The following is a 21,194-nucleotide window of genomic DNA, read 5'->3' as shown; positions in this document are numbered from 1 at the left end:
AACGGATCCTTTATCCCTGAGTTGATAGCTGAAAATTCTCAGAAAAAAAAAAAAAAAAACACAAAAAAACCCTCTTTATGGTTAGAGATAAAAAAATTTTAAATGCACTTATGCCTAGAAGGCATAGATAGCATCAGTGTGAATGAGTGAATTATACTAGGTAATTTTTTCAGAAAAGAGGTGGTACTGTAGTGAGGTATACAATATAGGAGGGCTGTAGGTACCTTAAATGATGAGAGGATGCCTTTAGGGAGAAAAAGGAGACAAAAATTAAGGGACCTAAAGACCTCAAAGATAAACCTACGGGCAAGTTATACCCAGAGCAGGTATAATTTTATGACTTCACTGTCTCAGTGAAAGGTGATATCCCATAACAACTAAACATGTGATCTTAAGAATCTGGTGGCGTGGGTTTGAATCACAGCACCGTTGATTTTGGATAAGTCACGTAGAATCTCTAGGGTTCAGTTATTTTATCTGGAAATGAATATATGAATGAGAAGCATCTCCTAAGATGTTGAGAGTACTAAATGAAGGAACACTGTAAAGCGCCTGGCGAGCATTATATGCTTGATAAATATGAGTTATTACTAACACTCATATAAATGACTTGGCAGGAGGTGTGTTCACCATTTGGGCTCATCTCTAATACTGGAGATTCCGAGGAGAACCAGAGGAAATGAGGAGGCCCTGAGAGAACCTTCGCGAGATGTGTCCAAGCAGACCCGGGCACACAGTTGGCACTCAGTAAGTGATGACTTTCCTTCCTTCCACTTTTGTCATCTCCCTGTTTCTGTGAAGTTGACTGTCAAGTGTGCAGTTCTCCCTGCCCTACCTTGGAGCTTCCCTGTGCCCACGAGACCTTTTCTGGCTTGGAGGTGGCTGAACACAGCCCAGCAGCAACACCAAGGGAAAGTGGTCAAAATGCAGATCAGGGTTTTCTTTTTAAAGAAATGCATATTTTAAGGTAACCATCCAGATGCATGGTTCACATGAGAATCTAAACGAGCACAGCTAATGCAAAGTTATAAAACCAGATTATTTTTTCTTCTTCAACAAACAATCTAAGAGCCCTCGGGCTCAGGAAGGAGATGGGTGGTTGTTTCCTGGCTCCACGCAAACGCGGGAAGGAAGTGAAGTTGAGTGCCCTGTGCCACCTCCTTCCCCTTTCCCCTTCCCCATTCTACTCCCCAAGCCTTTTGCCCCCAACTCTGGGCACAGAACTGTCCATAGTTTCCCAGACAAAATTTTCTCTCGAGAAGGATCTGAAACTCATTTACATTAAAATACAAATGAGGACTGCAACTGAGAGCATTACGTCAAGGTTTTTCTTTTAAAACCCCAGCAAAGATTCACACCAACCCCAGCAAGGAGCAGAGACTTCTTTAGCAAACTCCAGAAGCTTAATCGTTGGCATTTTCATTGTGGATTCATCCTGGAATCCTGAAATCTCACCACTTAGGTTGTAAGTTAATCAGCAGAGTTTAAAGAAAAGCAGGAAGGGTTAGAGAGAGCGATTGGTGCTTACGAAATGGTAACCACCTTCATTCTTTTAGACAGAAGGAGGTGGAGATGCAGCAAATCAACCTCCCCTGAATTTAAAATCACCTGAAGCATTTATGTACTGACAACCAGATGCCCTTGGATCTCTTTTTCAATAGGTCTGGGTTAAAACCTCAGAAACTGATTTTTGTAACCAACATTGTGGGGTTGTAGAGAGGATTAAACGAGGGAGTTAATGAGAAAGTCCTAGCTTAAGAGCGTTGAGTACTATTTGAATCTCTCATCTCGCTTCCTGTAGCCTCATTTGGAAGTGTGAGTCTGATTTCCCCAGTTTGTGCTGTCCTTAACTCTCAATTGTACACACTTCTGAAGAGCTTCTGTTCTCTGAGCTATTTTATAAGTTGTTGACAGATTCATCTTTCTAAAATACAGTTCTGAGCACATCCAAGGAATCCATGTTCCACCGGACCTAACAAACATACGGACAATACAATCTTCACAGAGTAGCAAAAATTATCTTTTAAAAATTGGATTATTTCATTCCCACATTAAAATGAAATGCAAACTCTTTAGCGCAGCTTTCAAAGCCCTCACATGACCTGGCCCCTGCTCATCTTCCCTACCCCATCTCATACCACTTCCCTTTGTTCGCTAGGCTCCAGTCACTCTGACTTGATTGATCCTCCTGCCTCAGTGCTCACTCCTGCCTCAAGGCCACCACCTTGCTGTTCCTTCTGCCCAGAATGCTTTTCCCCCATGCTTGCAGGACTGACTGGTTCCACTGCGTGGTTACCTCTTGGCTCAACAACTACTCCCACTAGAGCAGTCCCGCCAGGCTCAATCACGTGAATCCTTTTTCTTTTCTTTACAGCACTTCTACAGTCTAAAATGTCCTTGTTTATTTATTTGTTTGCTTACTATGAGCTCCCTAACCCCTCCAGGATGCAAGACCCCCGGTTTCCCTGTTCACAGCATTATCACCGCTGTTGAAGTAGCAACTGACACATGGTTGACCTTCAATGAGCATTTTGCAATAGAACCGTGTTATGCTCTGTTCAAATGCTTCCATGGTTCTCCATACTTCTCAGAACTGAGAACACATTCCTTGGCCTGCCAGTTAACAGTCTCCATGGTTTTGCCTAATTCTTATGCTGAACTATGTCCATGTAGTTCCCTTTTTATTATAACTCTGAACACATTAAATTGAAATGATCTGCATGGGTTTCTTTCTCCTAACCTTTACCCCTCAAAGTGAGGTTTATGAACCTGTATTGTTGGCATCATCTGGAAATTTCTTAGAACTACAGACTCTGAAGCTTAGCATTAAATCTACTGAATCACCGTCTGCATTTGAACAGGAGCCCCAGGTGAACTGTGGCCTTATTACTAAAGGAATAATCAGTCAGCCACCCAATGTGTGTCAGCTGAACTCCTCACCACTTCCAGATGGATCTCTCCCTGACATCTCGAGTCGATAATGTTCAGACTGAGCTAATAATGGTCCTTCCAAAACATGATTCTCTTCCAGTGTTCTCAACCTCAGAAAATAAGAAATATTTTCCTACACTAGTTTATGAGTTATTCAAAGGCTTTATTATTCTGCTTTGGAAACGGGGCGCGGGGGGCATGGGAGTGACAGTCACTGAAATAGGGAGCGTAGGAGGATTGGCTGGAGGTGGGCAGAGAGAGAATGGCTTTAATTTTCCCATGAGAAAGCCAGGGGACAAATACCAGTAGATAGCTGGATATATGAGTTTGGAGATCAGGAGCGATACCAGTGTTCAAAAATAGATTTGGGAGCCAACACGCAGTAGCCAGTGTTGATTCAGTGACCCTACCACATTTCCCTAATTCATTCACTCTTCAAGATGACTATCTCACATCCTATCCTTTCTCCTTAAACCTCCATCACCTCCTCCCCAGACTTCAGTCCTGGCTGATAACCTTATTTTCTATTTCACAGGAAAAAATGGAAGGGTCAGCAGCGGTCATGCACCCACTCACACCCCCATACCTGTAGTCTGCCCTTTCTCTTCAGGAGAAGCTGTTAACAACTTTGTTAGCATTTGTTAAGGAAAGCACAGGGTGTGAGATGGTGAATGATGTTCAACAAAAGACCACAAGAAACATTGAAATAGGTTCATTACTCATTGGTTCTGGAGGAAGTACTGGGCAGGCCGCCAGGGGCCATGAGGGGAGGTCAAGACAGGGTACAGGCTGTGAGAGTGACAGGTCCTGGGACATGTGCCTTTATTAGGGTCATGGGGGGAGTGCCTTGGGTTTCCCAGGCTAAGGCCAGGTTGGTCAATTCAAACCAAAATGAGCGTGGTTTTGGTAAGCTCCATGGGGTCTTATCTAAGGGGCGCACAAAGGGAAGGCCCTGGGAGACAGGGGAGCCTGTTTGATCACAAGGGCTGCTGGGGAAGTCATATCAGGAACTTACATTTGCTTGTGACTCTGTGGGCTATTCTTTAGGCCATTGGCTGGTATGAGGGGCTGGTGTCCGTTTAAGGCCCCTGCAGGTCACTTGGCCAAACAACGTGAGCGCTGAGGCAGAAACGCCACGGAGTAGTTTAACTAAACTCTTGACAGAAGCCACCTCTCCACTGTCTCCTATATCCCATCCCCTACCCTTTTCCAGGACCTCACTCCAACAATTCACTCCTCTCTCCCCTGTGTCATAAAAATTTTCCTATTAGATTGTCTATTATTCGAGCCTATTAAATCTCCTATCAATAAAACCAAACCAAAAAAAAAAAAAAGCCTCCCTGGACCCTCTACCGTCTTTCCACTATCACCCCATTCTTCTGCTTTACAGCAAAGCTCTTGGAGAAGTTGTCTGCACTGCAGCCTCCAACTTCTCCCATTGCCTCCCACCCACAACTGAAACTGCTTTGTCAAGGTCATCGGTGGCCTCCGCATCCCCAAATCCATCGGGCAGTTCTCAGCCCCCGTCGTACTTCCCCTTTCAGTAGTTGACACACTTCATGTCCCCCTGGACACTCTTTGCTGACCTTTCAGGGCACCATGCACTGGCGGCAGTCCTTTGTCTCAGGCCACTTCTCAGTCTCCTCTCCTGGTGACTGTCCTCTCCCAGCCTCTCCACGTCGCCTGCCCAACGCTCACGCGTCAGTTTGCTTCCCTTTTTCGAACACACACCCTTGGTGATGTCACCCAGTGTCACTGCTTCAAATGTCACCCTACATGCTGGTGACTCCCAAAGGTCTGTCTCCAGACCTCTCCCCTGGTGTCCACATTCATATATCCTACTTCCTTCTCAACAGCTACACAGGGTCTAAGAACCATGTAGAACTTAGCCTGCCCCAAATCTAACTCTCCCCTCCCCACCAGGTCCCCCACAGCCTTCCTTATCCCTGAAAATGACCACGCCTCCTTCCACTTGCCAGAGCCCAAACCTTTGGGCTTAACCTTGGTTTCTTTCCTTCACTCCCACATCTAACAGAAAATCCTATTGATCTCACCTCAAATTAGAGCCAAAATTCATCCATTTCTCAACACTGCATTGCTACCACCCTGATCCAAGCCCTCATCGTCTCTTGCTTTGATTATTGCAGTTGTCTCCTAACAGAAATTCCTGCCTTTGCTCTGGCCTTCAGGGTCTCTTCTTAACAGAGACACCAGAGTGATCCTCTAAGGGTGTAAGTCAGATCCTATCACTCTTCTTAAAATCCAGTGGCTCGGGCTTCCCTGGTGGTGCAGTGGTTAAGAATCCGCCTGCCAATGCAGGGGACACGGGTTCGAGCCCTGGTCTGGGAAGATCCCACATGCCGTGGAGCAACTAAGCCCGTGTGCCACAACTACTGAGCTCGCGTGCTACAACTACCGAAGCCCGTGTGCCCTAGAGCCCATGCTCCACAGCAAGAGAAGCCACCGCAATGAGAAGCCACGCACCGCAACGAGGAGTGGCCTCTGCTCGCCGCAACTAGAGAAAGCCCGAGCACAGCAACAAAGACCCAACGCAGCCAGAAATAAATTTTAAAAATTAAAAAAAACAAAAACAAAAACCCGTGGCTCTCCATTTCCCTCAAAGGCGAGGCCAAAGCCCTGACATTGCCTGTGAAACCCTCCCCACTGCCCCCTGATCTGTTTCCTTCCTCTTTCCCCTGGATCACTTCATTCTAGCCCCCTGAGGGTTTCTTGATGATGCCAAGTTCGATCCCACTGCAGGGCACTTGTGTTCTTTGTTCCCGCTGCCATGCCTCACGTCTTGGTCACTCACACCTTTCAGGTCTGTGTGTAAATGTCTTATCAAAGAAGCATTCCTAGGCACCCTGTAAAGGAGCTGTCTCTCCCTCCTGACCTTCCTTCCCCACGTACCCATCATGATATTTTCTACGGCACTTACTTCATCTCTAACAGGAAATGTTTGCTTATTCATTATCTGTCTCTTCATTAGTATGTAAGTTCGCAAGAGCAGGGTGTGGTCTGTTTTACTTATTGCTATATCTCTATCTATCTTACTGAAGAACAGTAATGGGCATATAGTACCAGGCCTTCAATAAATACTTGTTGAATACATGATTGACTAAAAATGGATGAAAGAAATGTGTATTGAATGTCTAATATGTGTTGTAAATGTATAACTAGGAATTGAGGCTATAAGAAAGGATGAAATCTCACGTCGGGGATCGACAGGTGAGATTGCAGCAGGGTTGAAGAACACAGTTCTGGGGAAAACCATAAAGAGGACCTTTTAAGGGAGCATGGAAAGGAGATGCTAGAGAGGAAGGCGGTAAACCCAGATAAAATCATCACAGAACACAAGAGAAGATAGAGTTCCAAAGGAAAGGGGATTGACAAGAGTAGCAAGGCTGCAGAAAGATAAAGTAATAGGAAGAAATGGAAAGGACCCATTGGAGGTAGCAACAGCATTTTGGGGACCTTACTGGTTCCTGGCAACTGTGATAGTAATACCTCCCCCAGGAAGCCTCTGTAAATCCTAATATCCCAGTGTTTATCAATCAGAATATAGGCTCATTGACTTGTCAGTTATCCAGCCATTTAGACTTGAGCAGCCTGAGGGCCTTGAAGAAGGAAATGGCATGTTTGGGGCAATTCCCATGGGCCAGGCACAGTGCTAGGTATTTTGCAAGTACTAATATATTTGATCCTCAGAGCAACCCAGTGAGATAGGTATGATTTCCCATTTTACATATTCAGAAATTGAGGTTCCAAGAGGCTAACCCAAGATCTTGTAACTACTAACGGATACTGGAACCTCTGTCTTTTGGACTCCTTATGAAAAACCTGTATGTTGGGGAGTGTTTGTCCCGTCCTTCCTATGTCATCTGGAAGTTCCACAGAGGTGGACGTGCTGGTTTCTTATCCAATAGCTAATCCTATCTTCCTGCTGACAGAACTGGATTTTCTTTGTGTATGGGGTAACCTTGTGCTTCAGCAAAGACTGAGCCCTTTCCTAATTCCAGGGCCAAAATTTGACTAGTCTAAGCAAATTATGACCATTTCATTTGTCTTGCTGTTGATCAGCTCAGGGACAGGCTTGTGATGCAGTTCTGCCTCCTAGGACGTGAGGGCATTTCTGCTGGGGAGTGTCTTCATTTTGGCTTTGTTTATTTATGTATTTATTTGCATTTGGATGTGGTTGAGAAGGTACTACCTAAAGCTATTGCAGCCACTTTGCAACTGTGAGGGAACCAACCACCTGAGAATAAAACTGACATGAAGATATTCATTGATCTACCCCCAGACTTCTTGCTTGGTGAGGCAACAGGTATTTATTGTTCAAGCCACTTTAAGTTCTATTTTCACATTATTTGTAGCCAAAGCATCCAATATACACAATATACTATGTATATTTTTACCCACTGGTTTATTCCCAGCTCCTAACACAGTGGTAATTGCTCAAAAAAAAAATGTTTTGATTGCCAGCATGAAGAATGTTGTGTATTTCAGAGTAAAGATGAATGAATTCAATGAATTATTACAGGGTATAGAAAATTGAGGTGACAGCATGCCATTGGCGTTCTCTCTAAAAGCACAAGAGGAGGAGAGAAAAAGAGCACAACACCACCTGGAAAAAACCCTGGTTGTGTGTAACATGGCAGCATCTCAGTACTCTGTCACCAGGGAGAAATATTTGTGTTAAGACCTCTGTCTATCAGACGGCCATTTCCTCCCATGTAATTAGTTGAAATTTAAAATCAATTTGTGTCCCTGGTTACCAAGGTCCAGACTAAAGAACAGCCTAGATTGTGTTTTCAGTCAGGAGGTGGCTGTGTTCAAGATTTGTGTTGGCATCTTTGAGCTGCGACCACAGCTCACATTTTTGTGGGAAATATCAGATGAAAGTTTTATGGCAACATTCTTCTATCAGGAAGGGCGGGAGGGGGCAGGGGGGACGGGCTTCAGCATGCCCAAGAGAGTTTTTCTCCTTCTGAAACATGTTTAGACTCATTCTTTCCAAATTAATGAGGCCACTTTCCCCTTTCAGAGCAAATGCAGATAGAGAAACAAATGGGTGAAAATTTAGAAACATCAGGGTCCCCTTTCCAAAGCCTCATTTCACAAGGCCCTATGTGGTTTGTGGAAGCAAGTTGAGGTCCTGGTGACTGATAAATACGATATAATTTTAGAACTTTCATAAGCCTGTGTGGCCTTTTTGTTGAAGATCAGCAATTAGGGCCTTAAAGTACTGAAAACAATTACCTAAATCGTTTTCAAAATGTCCATATTCAGTATTAGTTCTGGGCAATGTCTCTTCCTCTTGTTCAGCCCCTGCTTATACTCTTTCATTCAGCTAGATTATTCCAGTTGTGGTTCCCAGATATGGTTCAGCTGCAGTGTATGCAGGGGTGCGTGGGGAAGACGTTCTGGCCGAGGCTTTGGAGAAGAGTCTCTTTGTGCCCACTTGCTCATGGCCCTATTCTGAGGGAAGGGACCCTAAATGATTTCCTACAAACAGATCATCACATTTGACCCCCTGATCCTGGCTGATGGAACCAGGAAGGGGCAGTTGTTTTTGAAGATGGCCATCCGTAGGCTGACCAGCAGCCAATGAGATAATCCAGTAGGAGCCCTCTATAGGACAGGGGTGTCCAGTGGCCTGTCGTGGCCAATGGACTCTATCAGATCCTTTCTCTTAAGAAGTATGAAGGTGACACAGAGAGAAAAATATATGTGACAGAAGGGTTCAAAAACCAAGAGATTCATGGAGAGGAGACCATGGGCTAAAGCCATGAATCAGTAGAATTTAAGATTAAGAAGCTAAGCAGGACATTGGAGGGAGCTAAAAAGGGTATGAGAAGTATTAAGAAAGAGGCAGTGGCCTCGTTTGGTGCTGAGGGTGGCCGCTGCTGAGAGTCAGCAAGATCCTGGGGTCTGTGGACTGAGGATGAAGTGCCAGTTCCTGGGAGGCTCGGTCCTGCGTTTATGCCAACTGCCTACCGTTGTCCCTTACGTGCCTTCATCATAAATCTCCATTTGCTGAGAATCTGATTGGGTCAAGCTCTTGCAATCTGAAAGAACTTAACTACTAGGTTCAATATTTACAAACTTTGTGATCTTGGGTAAGTCACTTAACCTCCGTGAACATTAGAGGTTCAATCTCTACCTGCGATAGGCAGAATAATGACCCCAGCATGGCCATGTCCTAATTCTAGGAATCTAAGAATATGTCACTTTACATGGCAAAAGGGATTTTGCAAGTGTGATGAAGTTAGAGACCTTGAATTGGGCTCCTATATTATCCATGAGAGTCCAAGCTAGTCACATGGGTCCTTAAAATCAAATAGGAGAACTTTTCCCAGCTGAGGTTGGGGGAGATATAACTATAGAGGAGCAGTCATAGAGGTTCAACATTACTGACTTTGAAGATGAAAGAAGAGGCCAGTAGCCAAGGAATATGGGCAACCTCTAGAAGAGAAGAAGGCAAGGAAACAGACTCTCCCCTAGCCCCTCCAAAAGAATGCAGCCACGCCTACACACTAACTAGCCCAGGAGACTGTGTGGGACTTCTAACCTACAGAACTGTAAGATGATAAATGTCTTTTGTCTTAAGCCATTAATTCTGTGGTAACTTGTTACTGCAACAATAGTAAACTAATCCACTATAATATCACTCTACATATATATAGGAAAACATTTAAACGAATACACATTCCAATGTAATATTGGTTATGTCGTCTTTTTGAATTCCTTACTTTTTCTGGTTTCAACAATGAGTATATGTTACTTGTGTAATAAGGAAGTGGTTATGTGTACTTTTGGTAAGATTTATTTGGTAAATAATAAGTCCAACAAACATTTCTTGAAGGTACTTTGTGTAGTCCTGAGGTCACTTAGATACTGCACGTTTTTTAGTCTTTGTTAGGCCTGGTATGGTGCACTGTGACAGAGCTCAAGGTCATGTTGATGGAGTTCAAAAGTCTACTGAAGAAATTTTAGAAGGACATTTTAGAGACCCTGTGGCTTCACAAGTCCATCAGCCTCACCCAAAGTCTAAAAACTCTTAGGCTCATTCACAGCTACCCAATGTCAATAGGGGAGGACTATTAACTGATATTAGAGTTACCAATACTGGTGATAAGCACAGCAAATGAGACAGTGAGACTCCTTTGAAGGTACTTCTGAACCACTTAAGGTTAAGAACTTGGCTTTGGTGAGTTAAAATTGCAGAGCATGCCCGAAATACCAGTTCTCACTTGAGCAAGAATTTGTTAGCTCTTATCACGACCAACCATCTTCAAGGCTTTGAATGGCCCTAAACCTAATTTCGCATTTAGACAGGACAATAGGTGCTTTGCATGACCTGATTAGAGAATAACGCAAAGCTGTTTCCCATTAGGTCACTTTGACCTGCGGCCGAGCCAAGTTCCCTGGACCTGTCTCCAGCCAAACTACACCCCAGAGGAATGAAGGAAATAGAGCAGATTTTCAGGAGTAGAGACCTTAGCACTTTTCATCGTGTCTTTATTCATCAAATGTTTGTTGGATGTTGTAACTGTGTCCCCAAATGTTCATGTGCATAAGAATTAGCTGGGAGGGTTCCACTCCCCAGAGAAACTGATTCAGCAATTCAAGGGTGGGACCTGGGGATCTGTATTTAACCACCTTGTGGGTGATTTTGATACAAGACCTCTACAGACCACTTTGTAAAATGTTTAGTTTGGTCTAAACAAAATGAATAAGCAACAGTTCCTTGCCATCTGGAGCCTTGAAGTCCAAGGAAACAGACACACTATTATGATACTATGTGACGAGCACAATAATAGGAGTTTTGGTGACAGTGAAAGGGGGAAAAGATTCTCTGTCCAGGGGAGTGCAGTCTTGAAGCATGTCGCCGGAAAGAGAAGAAGGAATGGCATTCTAGTTAGGGGAACAGGCTTTACAATCCCCAAATCATGAGAAGACATGAAATACTAGGGAAGAGTGAGCAGTACATGGTGATGGGAAGGTGAGAAGAACTCTAGGTGTGGATAAGCAGGAGAGAATCGAAGAAGAGAGCATGGATCTCGATTCACCATCTAAGTCATCTCACTTTGTTTTGTAGGCAACAGGGAGTTGGTGGAAGTTTTTAAGCAGACAGTGACATGAGAAGATTTGAAATTTTTCTATGAGAACATCTAGTATTGTGGAGATGCTCATTCAACTAATGTCTCCTGAGGACCCACCTTGTGCCCTGTCACAGTTAGAAATTGTTGTGACAGTCCAAGCAATGAAACTAAACTAAGGTATCAGCAGTGGGCATGTATGGAATTGGTCAACAAGATTTAAGATTTAATTTTTTAAATAACAGGATTTGGTGACAGGTTAGATTTAAGAAGCAAGGAGATGTTTGTAATGTTTTAGGGCAGAGAGACTGCCATGGACTAAATGTTTATGTCCCCCCCAGATTCTTATGTTGAAGCCTAATCCCCAATGTGATGGCATTAGGAGATCGACGTTGGGGAGGTAAGTAGGTCATGAGGATGGAGCTCTCATGAATGGGATTAGTGTCCTTATAAGAAGAGACAAAGAAGGATCATCTCTCTCCCCCATGTGAGGATACAGCAAAAAGAGAGCCATTTACAAACCAGGAAGAGGACCCTCACCAAAACCCAACTGTGTTGGCACCCTTGGTTTCAGACTTCTTGCCTCCAGAACTGTGAAAAATAAATGTTTGGTTGTTTGAACCATCCAGCCCATGGAATTTCGTTAAAGCAGCTAGAACTGACTAAGACAGAGACTGAAGGGATGATAATGACATTAGTGGAGAGTCAGGAGGAAAAGACTTGCCCCAGACCTAAATGGGAGTAGAGGAGCCCATCCAGAGGGAGAAGTAGAGTGAAAATATGTGAGGTCCAGTGGTGGAACATGGGTAGCAATAAGCGGGGGGATGTAGTGAACTGTGAAGGAAGTGAACTGAGCTGAATGGGATCCCCCAGAGAAAGAAAGAGGGGTCTGAGAGGAAAGAAGTGATTGGTCATTTTAAATGCAACAGAGGAAAGCCATTGTGATGTCTTTTGGTTTCACCATCTAGGATGCCATGGGTGACATTAACAGGGACTACTGCATGCAGAGCTGGGGGTGAGAGCTAGAGGTCAAGATGGAGGGAACGCAGTGAGGAAGAAGGGAGTGGAAGGTGTGGCAGTGGGAGCACACAGTGTAGACGAAACAACTCTTTCAGGAAAGCTGAGCATGAAAGGAAGGAGGCAGAGTAAGAAGAAGAGTGAATAGAATTAAGGCACTAAGTATTAGGGTTTCCGTGAACCTGTGGGCACAGGGCTTTTCGCTTATACAATAGGAAAAGTTGTGGTGAAAATAGAGGAGGGATAAGTTGGATTTCTTTTTAGAATTTCTATTGTCTTAGAGTAAAATACTTATATCAAAACTAAAGGGAACAAGTGTGCTGGGGCTTTAAGTACCAGGAATCAGTAAAAAAATATTTCTAAGTCTTTAGAGTAGGAATCTGTCAATATGGGCTTGTGAAATGGAGGCTGCTCTGAGAATCAGGAGGAGGATGTGCTCAAGGGAAAGGAAGGCTAAAGAACCAGCCATGGCAGAGCAAAAAGGGGCTGTAAATTATCATGATACTTGGCAGTCCCTCCCTGGGACTGGGTCACTGTCAGGGCAGCAAACCTACCTCGAGAGAGGCATGATTTGACTTGATTTTTTGGTTAAGTGATTGTGTAGGCATAAAGGAAAATCCAGAAAAATCACCTTATCAAATGACTAATCAACCTTTGGTATTTGATCTGGGAATCTCTACGCAGGGGCAAACCAGTTGGATGTAAATCCACATTTTTGTATATTTAGAAAACAAATGGTCAAAAGTCAGATAGATGGAGGAGTCTAATCTCTTCAACCATCGAAAACAACAGTGTAATTTTATTTTGTGTATTCTTATGAATAAGATGTTGCTTTCAGGTTCCTATTTCATGTGAAACCAGAACATCAGTTTGTACAGTTCCCTCAGAAACCGAGCATAATGTGATGGTTTCAGTCTTGTGTTCTGTTTGTGCACAAGAGCGCGCTCAAGGGCAAGGTTGCACACGTGCATGTTGCAAATTGACGGTGGTTACGTATATTCGTGTAAATGCCTAGCAGATGTCTTCGAAGAATACACACCAAACAGGTAGCAGGGGTTCCCTTTGGGCAAAGCAGAGGCGAGACCTGAAATTAGGGTTGATGGTTGGAAAGCACTTTAATTTTACCTTCAACGTTAGTTTTTTTACCATATAAATTTACTAGTTGTATATTTTAAAAATTAATTTAAAAATTATGGTGAAATCAACACTGACAAGATTTTGCTAATTATTCTTTGGGAAGTCAAAGGTGGTTATCATTTAGTAGAGGGATAGGTGATCGAGATATAAGTAATGGAGAAATCAGTGCTTGGTGTTTGCCGGATGCTTAAATGCAATGAATGCCTCCAATAAATCAGAACCCTTTATGTTTGTCATCAGTTCTGTCTTAAAAAGAATTCAGTCTTCCTGCCTTTAGCTCTTCTTGGAACCCATGTTTCTTCAAACAGCTATTCTGTGAGCTAGAAGAATGGTTTCATCTATGAAAATGTCATTTTCCTCCTAATGATAAACATCAAAAATGGTAGCGGGCTTCCCTGGTGGCGCAGTGGTTGAGAGTCCGCCTGCCGATGCAGGGGACGCGGGTTCGTGCCCCGGTCCGGGAGGATCCCACATGCCACGGAGCGGCTGGGCCCATGAGCCATGGCCGCTGAGCCTGCGCATCCGGAGCCTGTGCTCCGCACGGGAGAGGCCACAACAGTGAGAGGCCCGCGTACGGCAAAAAAAAAAAAAAATTTAAAAAAAGGTAGCTATTTTTATTAATCCAATGATAATGATTGAAACTATAATTCAAAAGATTGAAGAATGAGCAGAAAGTGAGGATCTGGATGGATGAAAGAGTGAAATTCTGCAGAGATCATGAGGGACACTGAACGAGCTCACATCGGCATCTTACCTCTGCATGGTGTGAGCTCAGGGCTGGGCTCAGGGCTTCTGGAGAGAGAGGAAAGTTTGGAAAGAAGACCTGACAGAGAGTAGGAAATGAGTGAGAAGATTCCTGAGCAGCAGAAGGGCCTCAGCTGAGGTTATTGAGAGAGAGATGCCAGGAAACAATTTGGCCTTTGTTAACTTTTCCCAGTGAGTCTGGGTTGCTCTGAAGCATGAGAGAAAGTAGACTGAACTTCCACTTAGGGCTGGAAATGGGTGAACACCCAGAAGAACAAGAACAAGGAAATCGACATTAACATGTCACTGGAATAGCTTTCCATGGGGTTCTGGCAATGTAAGGGTGCGACACTCTAGGACTTGGTTGATGGACGGGAGAACAGAAGAGATGGAAGGCAAAGACATCCTGTTACAAGAGAGAGAACAGGAGGGTTGTAAGCAGCAAGAAAACAAAAGAGGAAGGTGAATAAGGTTCATTTTGTCATGCCTACTAGACTGTAATTTCTCTTAGGAGCTGATTTTCATTCATTTTTGATTTATCATAGCACTTGTTCAATAAATGCTTTTAATATCGTGAGTGAACCCGTTAAGGGGAATCGTGATCTCACTAGATAATCTACCAACTAAGCTCTGAGTCTCTTGAGTGCAGGCCCTGAGTCTTGTGAACTGATATATCAAAACTGTGGGAAAGATCAGAGGAGTTTGCAGGTCCACGATAGTTATTGAATGGACAAATGAGCTGGGGCTTTTTGAACTCTGATTTCTTCATCCAAAAATGAAAACCACAAGACCAACTCACAGTCCCGAGAAGGGAGGAGGCATACGTTACAACACTAGACAATTCTGCTCGTGAAACGTGCCAGACCAACGCTCGAGCATATTCATTTAAATTCCTCCGTGGGCAGCTGATTCCCCAGGGCTAATACTGTCTTCAGTCGTGGAGGGAAATGAGTCAAGCAAATGGAATCATAAATACACACACGCACACACGCACACACACGCACACACACGGACACGACTTGGCGATAGACTTTTTAAACTTTTTATCTTCTCAAATTCTCCTCACTTCTTTCTCCTTCACCCCTCAGCCTCCACTTCATACAGCTGGCCCTGCTTGGACCAAATATCCATGACATTCAAAACCACTGCCTGGAGGTTGGCTACTGCTTAACAGGTAGTTATAAACCATTCTGTGGTGCTGAGATTCCAGCAATCTGAGATGGCATGAAGAAACTAATGAAAGCAGTCAGGAAGACTGTGTAAATAAAGATGAAAATGTAAACACAGTCTTCATTGGATACAGTGATTACAAATTACACTTGTTTGTTTTTTGTCAGAACCATCTGTGGTTTGTCAGAATTTTGATATGTGGCATAACCTTCCACTAATCAAAAGAAGAAAACAAACCACACACACACAAAAAAGAAGGAAATCTAAGACTGTAAGTAGGAAAACAGACGTAGGAAACTTCCATTTTCCAAGTGGGAAAAATATTTAACTTGTTTTTTGCAAACAAATCTGATCTGTCTTTGGACAAAGTCTGAGCTCCTTAGTTTGCCTTGACAGATGTGCCCTCTCTCCATCCTGAAGAGCTCAGCAGTGGGAGGTCCAGGCATGAGGGGGAAAGTGGGGAAAGAAGCCATGAGGATGTAGATGAAATAACAGAGTTAAGGATAATCAAGTTGCCAAACTCAAGGACTTTATTTAAAAGAAGCCCAAGCTTAGTTTTTTTAGAATATCTAGGGTATCATTGACTTATGGAAACAACTAGCTAGCATTAATCTTCAAGTTACACTATATAACTGTAAAATATTTTTTCTAAAATTTAGCATTTAAATTTATACTGCATAAACATCTAATGAAGCAGATAATATTTTACTGATATGGTATTTAACTGATATGGGAAATGCATAGAGGAGCATTTTGAAAAAATTATTTACTGTCTATACTTCTCCTCTACCTCTATTGATTTATCATGAATAAATACTCTGCACTATAAAATAAAAACTTAGAATAACTCTACCTCAAATCTGGACCAGTTCCTGATATATAGCATGTACTCAAGAATAGTTTTTTAAGGAGAGGGAAGAGAATGAAAAAAAATGGAGTACCTTAATGGTATTTGTACCATGAAGTTTGCTAATTATGTACATGTATAAAGATTAATGTAGATCTTCTTATTGTTGATGTATTTATAAAGTCCCAATTGCACAAGGCATTGAGCTGAGTTCTTGTTTCTTTGTTTAAAGGTAGCATCTGTTTACGGACAGCGTATTTCTTAGCATGATTCAGGCCAGCTCGACATTTAAAAATAAATAACGTGGATCTGAGTTTCAGAGAAGTATTACAGGAAATTAAAACTAAACAAAACAACAAGAAAACAGAAGTCACAAGAGTGCAACAGACAACATGAACAGAGTGTAAAGATGAGGGGAAGGCCAAGGACAGCCCTGTCCTTGTCTCGGGGATGAAGCAGGCAGGAGCAGAAACATCAGTCACCACCACATCATTTCGGAATATCAGTCCTTCAAACCGTCTCCCTCTTCCCTCAATCCTCTATGCCCCCAAGTCATTTCCTAGGCACCAGCAAGGGGTGGGAAGTGGGGCAGAAAAGGAAAAAAAACCAAGGACTGAAGTTATGTATAATTTGCCACTAATAATAATGGTAAGCACGCATATGCTGTTTACTTATTTATTGTGCCAGGTGCTCTATGGATACATATACTAACTCATTCAATTCTCACAGCAGCCCTTTTATTATTCCCATTTAACAGATGAGGAAGTTGAGGCACGGAAGGATCAAAAGTGTTTAAAGAGTAGAGCCATGATTCAAACCCAGGTGGTCAGTCTCAGAGTACATCCCCTTGTCTGCTACTCAAATGCCCAGCTGGAAGAAGACAAGGGTTTGGAATGAAATACCTTCAATTTCCCTTTCACATAATCAAATCTAGGCTTCTACATCACGTTGTACATAGAAATGATCTGTTTGGGTACCTAGCCCCCAGCACACAGAGTACAGGCTCAATAAATATTTGTCAAATGAAAGGATGTTTCGTGTCAATTTATAGTAGAACTCTTTAGAACATATTGAGCTCATAAAACCACAAAATCCTAAATTGATTGGTCTTGAAAAACCTAATTTTTGCCTCAGTGCAGCCTAGAAAGGTGCTTGTGCCACTTAGAAAGTACATCCCACAGAATTTCATGGTGATCCTAATCTAAAGATCTCTTTCTCAAAACAGCAAACGGTGCCGATCAGAACTAGATGGCTCGCCTGTCCCTAAACAACCAGTGGTCCTCAGCATATCAGGAGGTCTGACAGAGGAAAAAAAAAAAAAAAGATGCACAGAGAGGAAATGAACTGAGACAACATCACTTCACAGCAACCGGAAGGAAAAACACCCACAAGGTCACCATTCACAGTCTGCATGTGCAGTTGCTCCGTGGGGAAATGCTCACAGCTGCCTTCAGAAGCAAGTCTAGTGGCTGCAGCAACACAGAAGCACGGCCATGAGGCAGGACTGAGCCACCACCTCCTGCCTGCCCGCCCAGAGGGAGGGCAAGGACCCAACCAGAGGATCCCGCAGCCGTTCGCCCGGGGTGAGTTCCCAGACACTTGCTGTGGCCTGAGGGGAAGGCGGGGGGGGGGGGGGGGGGGGGGGTTCGCTCAGACTCTGACTTCCTGAGCTGGTGTCAGACAACCAGCTGTGTTCCCTGCTGGGGGCGCCCTTATCTGCAGCTGCTGGGAGGGACTCAACAGGCCTCAGGAGGAAAGAGTCTCCCCCTTCAGGTTGACCTGGAGGCACTGCTTTAGTGCAACTTAAAACCTATGTGATTCTAGTTTCATATCTTCCTGGGTAGGTGCTTCCTGGTGTGTAAAATACATGGCTCCTCCCCCTTCCTACCGGCCTCGCTCCTCCCCCTTCCTACCGGCCCCGGAGAGCTTACCTGAAATGACCCTGAGCTTTTCCTTTTCCTAATTATTTCAGAACCTCTACGTGTGGGCTGTCACTTACAGTTTATGGTGGATTAGAGTCATTTAGAATGTCGTTTTCAGCCTCTATGGGAATGACGGAGGGGCAAGAAGTGGTGATGAGAATCAGACTCTGTGTGTGTCCAGGCTCTGCAGAGAATGGGTCATTAGTATCCCCTCTAAGGGGTTGGGGACAAATTACACTGTTCTCTGTGTCCACACTGGGCCACCCGAACAGCTCCACCCTTACATTTCTCTGTATTTATTAATCCATTTAATGTGTTCATTCATTCAATTGCCTTTCTTCCGCAAAAGACTTGAGGCAACTTTTTATCTTTCTGAAATTACTTCAAAATGAAGAATACATACAGCTTTAAAGAGGAAAGACCCTTCTAGAAGGGTCAGATGCTATCTCAAGCTGCCAGGAGGTCGGTGAGCAGTCTAGTCCTGGAGCTAGTGACCAGAGGTGAGGGCGGGGGCTCTGGTCTTTTCAGCTCCTGCCTGGAGAGCCCCTCCCTTCCTCCCAGCAGCTGGTTTCCCACCCAGAAGTGGGTGTGAAGAACTATCCTCCAGACAGAACTCTGGGAACCAGCCAAGCGGTTTTCCCCCTTGTTTCTGTTTGCTCCCAAGTTTGCTTATTTTTAAGGACATTTCTGTTCTAAGAATGGAGCAAAGGGGAGCAGTGGAAAGGGCAGGGTGTGAACTCAGTTTCGTGTTAGAGCTCCACCATTTCTCGTGAATTAGGTCACTAAATTATTGTACAAGTCTCTAGTGAGTATTCACGGTGTGGAAGCCACTTTTAAGTCAAAACTTAAGTAAGATGGAGCAAAACTGACATTGCCCTGCCCCCCAAAAGCTTGTAGTCTGTTGATTAATCATTACCCAAGTGCAATGAGGACCAGAGCACATCGCGGGGGAGCCTGATCTGTCTGGGCGTCAGCGAGGTTTCCATAGCACAGGGGCCACGACAACTGGAGGAGAACAGGCATGAATAAGGCAAAGGGCTGGCTAGTGCCAGGTGTAGGGAGCAGCTTATGGCGCTCCCTGAGGCGGGAGACCCGAATTGTCCAGCTAAATTAAGGCCAGTGTGGCCAGAGGGAAGAGAAGAGTGGCTCAGGACGAGGCTAGAGAAAGAGGCAGCGGTGAAGATGCTGCTTATTCTAAAACTGGTGGAGAAGCTTGGGGTGTCGTGGTCTGATCTGCATTTTTAATAAATCCCTTTTGCTACCGTGTGGAGAGTGGATGGGACGGGCCACACCTGCTGACAGGGAGACTGGTTAGAAGGCTGATGAAGTCAGCCAAGCAAGGATATCAGCGGGAATACAGACGAGACAAGGGTGGTAGCAGTAGAGGCGGAGCTAGACAGATAAAGAGCCATCAAGAAAGGAAAATCAACAGGACTTGGGGGTAAATAGGAGAGAGATCCCAGGGGGAGTGTTGAGACGCTCCCCAGTTTTCTGGCTGGGGCGTCCTCGTGGATGTCGACGCTGCCTGCCGCTCACAGAGACTAGAGTAGCTGGTGAATGGCCAGGCCTGGCGTGAGTTCCGCTCTGCAATGGATGATTCTGGAGGGCCTTGAACACATCCAGAGGCAGATGTCAGCCAGGCAGTTGACATGCTGGTCTAGAACTCAGAGCAGTGTCCTGGGGATCCTGAACATATAGATGCTGATTGATGCCATGGGTATGGATGAAACGTCCTTGAGAGAGAATATCAAGTGAGAAATGAGGGGGGTGGCTTAGGAAGGAACCTCAAGAAATCCTAACATTTAAATAGAGGGAGAGGAGAATGAACTCTCTAAGAAGACTAGGTAGTTTCTTGAAAAGTTAAACACAGAATTACCACATGACCCAGCAATTCCACTCCTAGCTATATACCCCGACGAATTGAAAACAGGGGCTCATGCTTTCATACCAGCACGATTTCACAATCGCGAAAAAGTAGAAACAGCTTAAATGTCCATCAGCAGATGAATGGATAAATAGATTCTGGTATAACCATACGATGGAATATTATTCAGCCACAAAAAGGAATGAAGGTTCTGGGGCTTCCCTGGTGGCGCAGTGGTTGGGAGTCCACCTGCCAACGCAGGGAACACAGGTTCGATGCCTGGTCCAGGAGGATACCACATGTGGCGGAGCAACTAAGCCCATGCACCGCAACTACTGAGCCTGTGCTCTAGAGCCTGCGAGCCACAATTACTGAGCCTGCACGCCACAGCTCCTGAAGCCTGCACACCTAGAGCCCATGCTCCACAACAGGAGAGGCCACCGCAGTGAGAAGCCCGCATACCACTGCGAAGAGGAGCCCCTGCTCGCCACAACTGGAGAAAGCCTGCACGCAGCAACAAAGACCCGAAGCAGCCAAAAATAAGTTAAAAAAAAAAAAAAGAATGAAGGTCTGATACATGCTACAACATGTATGAACCTCAAAAAACCAGGCCCCCAAAGTGTATGATTCCATTTAAACGAAATGTCCGTAATAGGTAAATCAATAGAAACAGAATGTAGATTGGGGTCTGGGAGCAGGGAAATATGGGGGACAACTGCTTAATGGGTATGGGGCCTCTTTTGGGGGTGATACCAATGTTTTGGAACTAGATAGAGGGGGTGGTTGCACAGCACTGTGAATATATTGACTGTTACTGAATTGTTCCCTTTACATTGGCTAATTTACATTATGTGAGTTTCACCTCAATATTTTTTTAAAAAAGAAAGGAAAAAGAAGACTAGAAAGGTATAACCAGAGGTGCAGGAGAACACAGACTGTATGACTTTGGTCAAATGATATAACTCCTGGTGCCTCTTCCTTTATATGTAAATAAGGGGAAATTAATCGCTGTGGGGAAGGGCTGTGGGTAAGGATTAAATGTGGTAACAATTTTTAAAGTATCTAGCAGGGAAGGGGCATAGTAGAAGCAGTCAGAGTCCTGCCTACATCCTTCAGGCCTCAGCAGGACTGGGCTGACTTCTAACAGCCTGCACCTTTCTCTCATGACCTGAAGGCTTTCTCCAGGCCAGGTAGGGTCACTGTAATTGCCCAAAGACAAATGAAAATGTCCAGAAGTTAACTCTCTAATGGGCTGTAAATATCCCAGCTCCTTGGGCCCGAGTGGAATAACTCTAAGACAGTCTTTCACCTTTTCTCAAAATTTCTACCTGGACTTGTACTTCAGTTGCCCACAGTGGTAGCTGGCTTGGTGATGTGCCCTTTATGGCTTTCCTCTCCTCTTTTCACCCTTCCCTCCCTGCAACACACCTCATATCCACTCAAGGGCCCTGGGGTGGGGG

General features: G+C 44.3%; 1 long non-coding RNA gene across 1 annotated transcript in view; it reads left to right on the top strand.

Moving 5' to 3' along the window:
• The window catches only part of LOC137232961 (uncharacterized), a 183,562-nt gene that overhangs the window by 90,768 nt on the left and 71,600 nt on the right, over positions 1-21,194 (top strand). Inside the window, exons 4-5 of the long non-coding RNA XR_010947251.1 lie at positions 618-747; positions 17,174-17,531. This is a non-coding gene — a long non-coding RNA (uncharacterized lncRNA). The remainder of the gene's footprint in view (positions 1-617; positions 748-17,173; positions 17,532-21,194) is intronic.

This window comes from Pseudorca crassidens, chromosome 10, assembly GCF_039906515.1.
Source record: "Pseudorca crassidens isolate mPseCra1 chromosome 10, mPseCra1.hap1, whole genome shotgun sequence".
Lineage (NCBI taxonomy): Eukaryota > Metazoa > Chordata > Mammalia > Artiodactyla > Delphinidae > Pseudorca > Pseudorca crassidens.
Note: the sequence above shows the minus strand (reverse complement) of the source record. Positions and strands in the feature narration are given on the sequence as shown.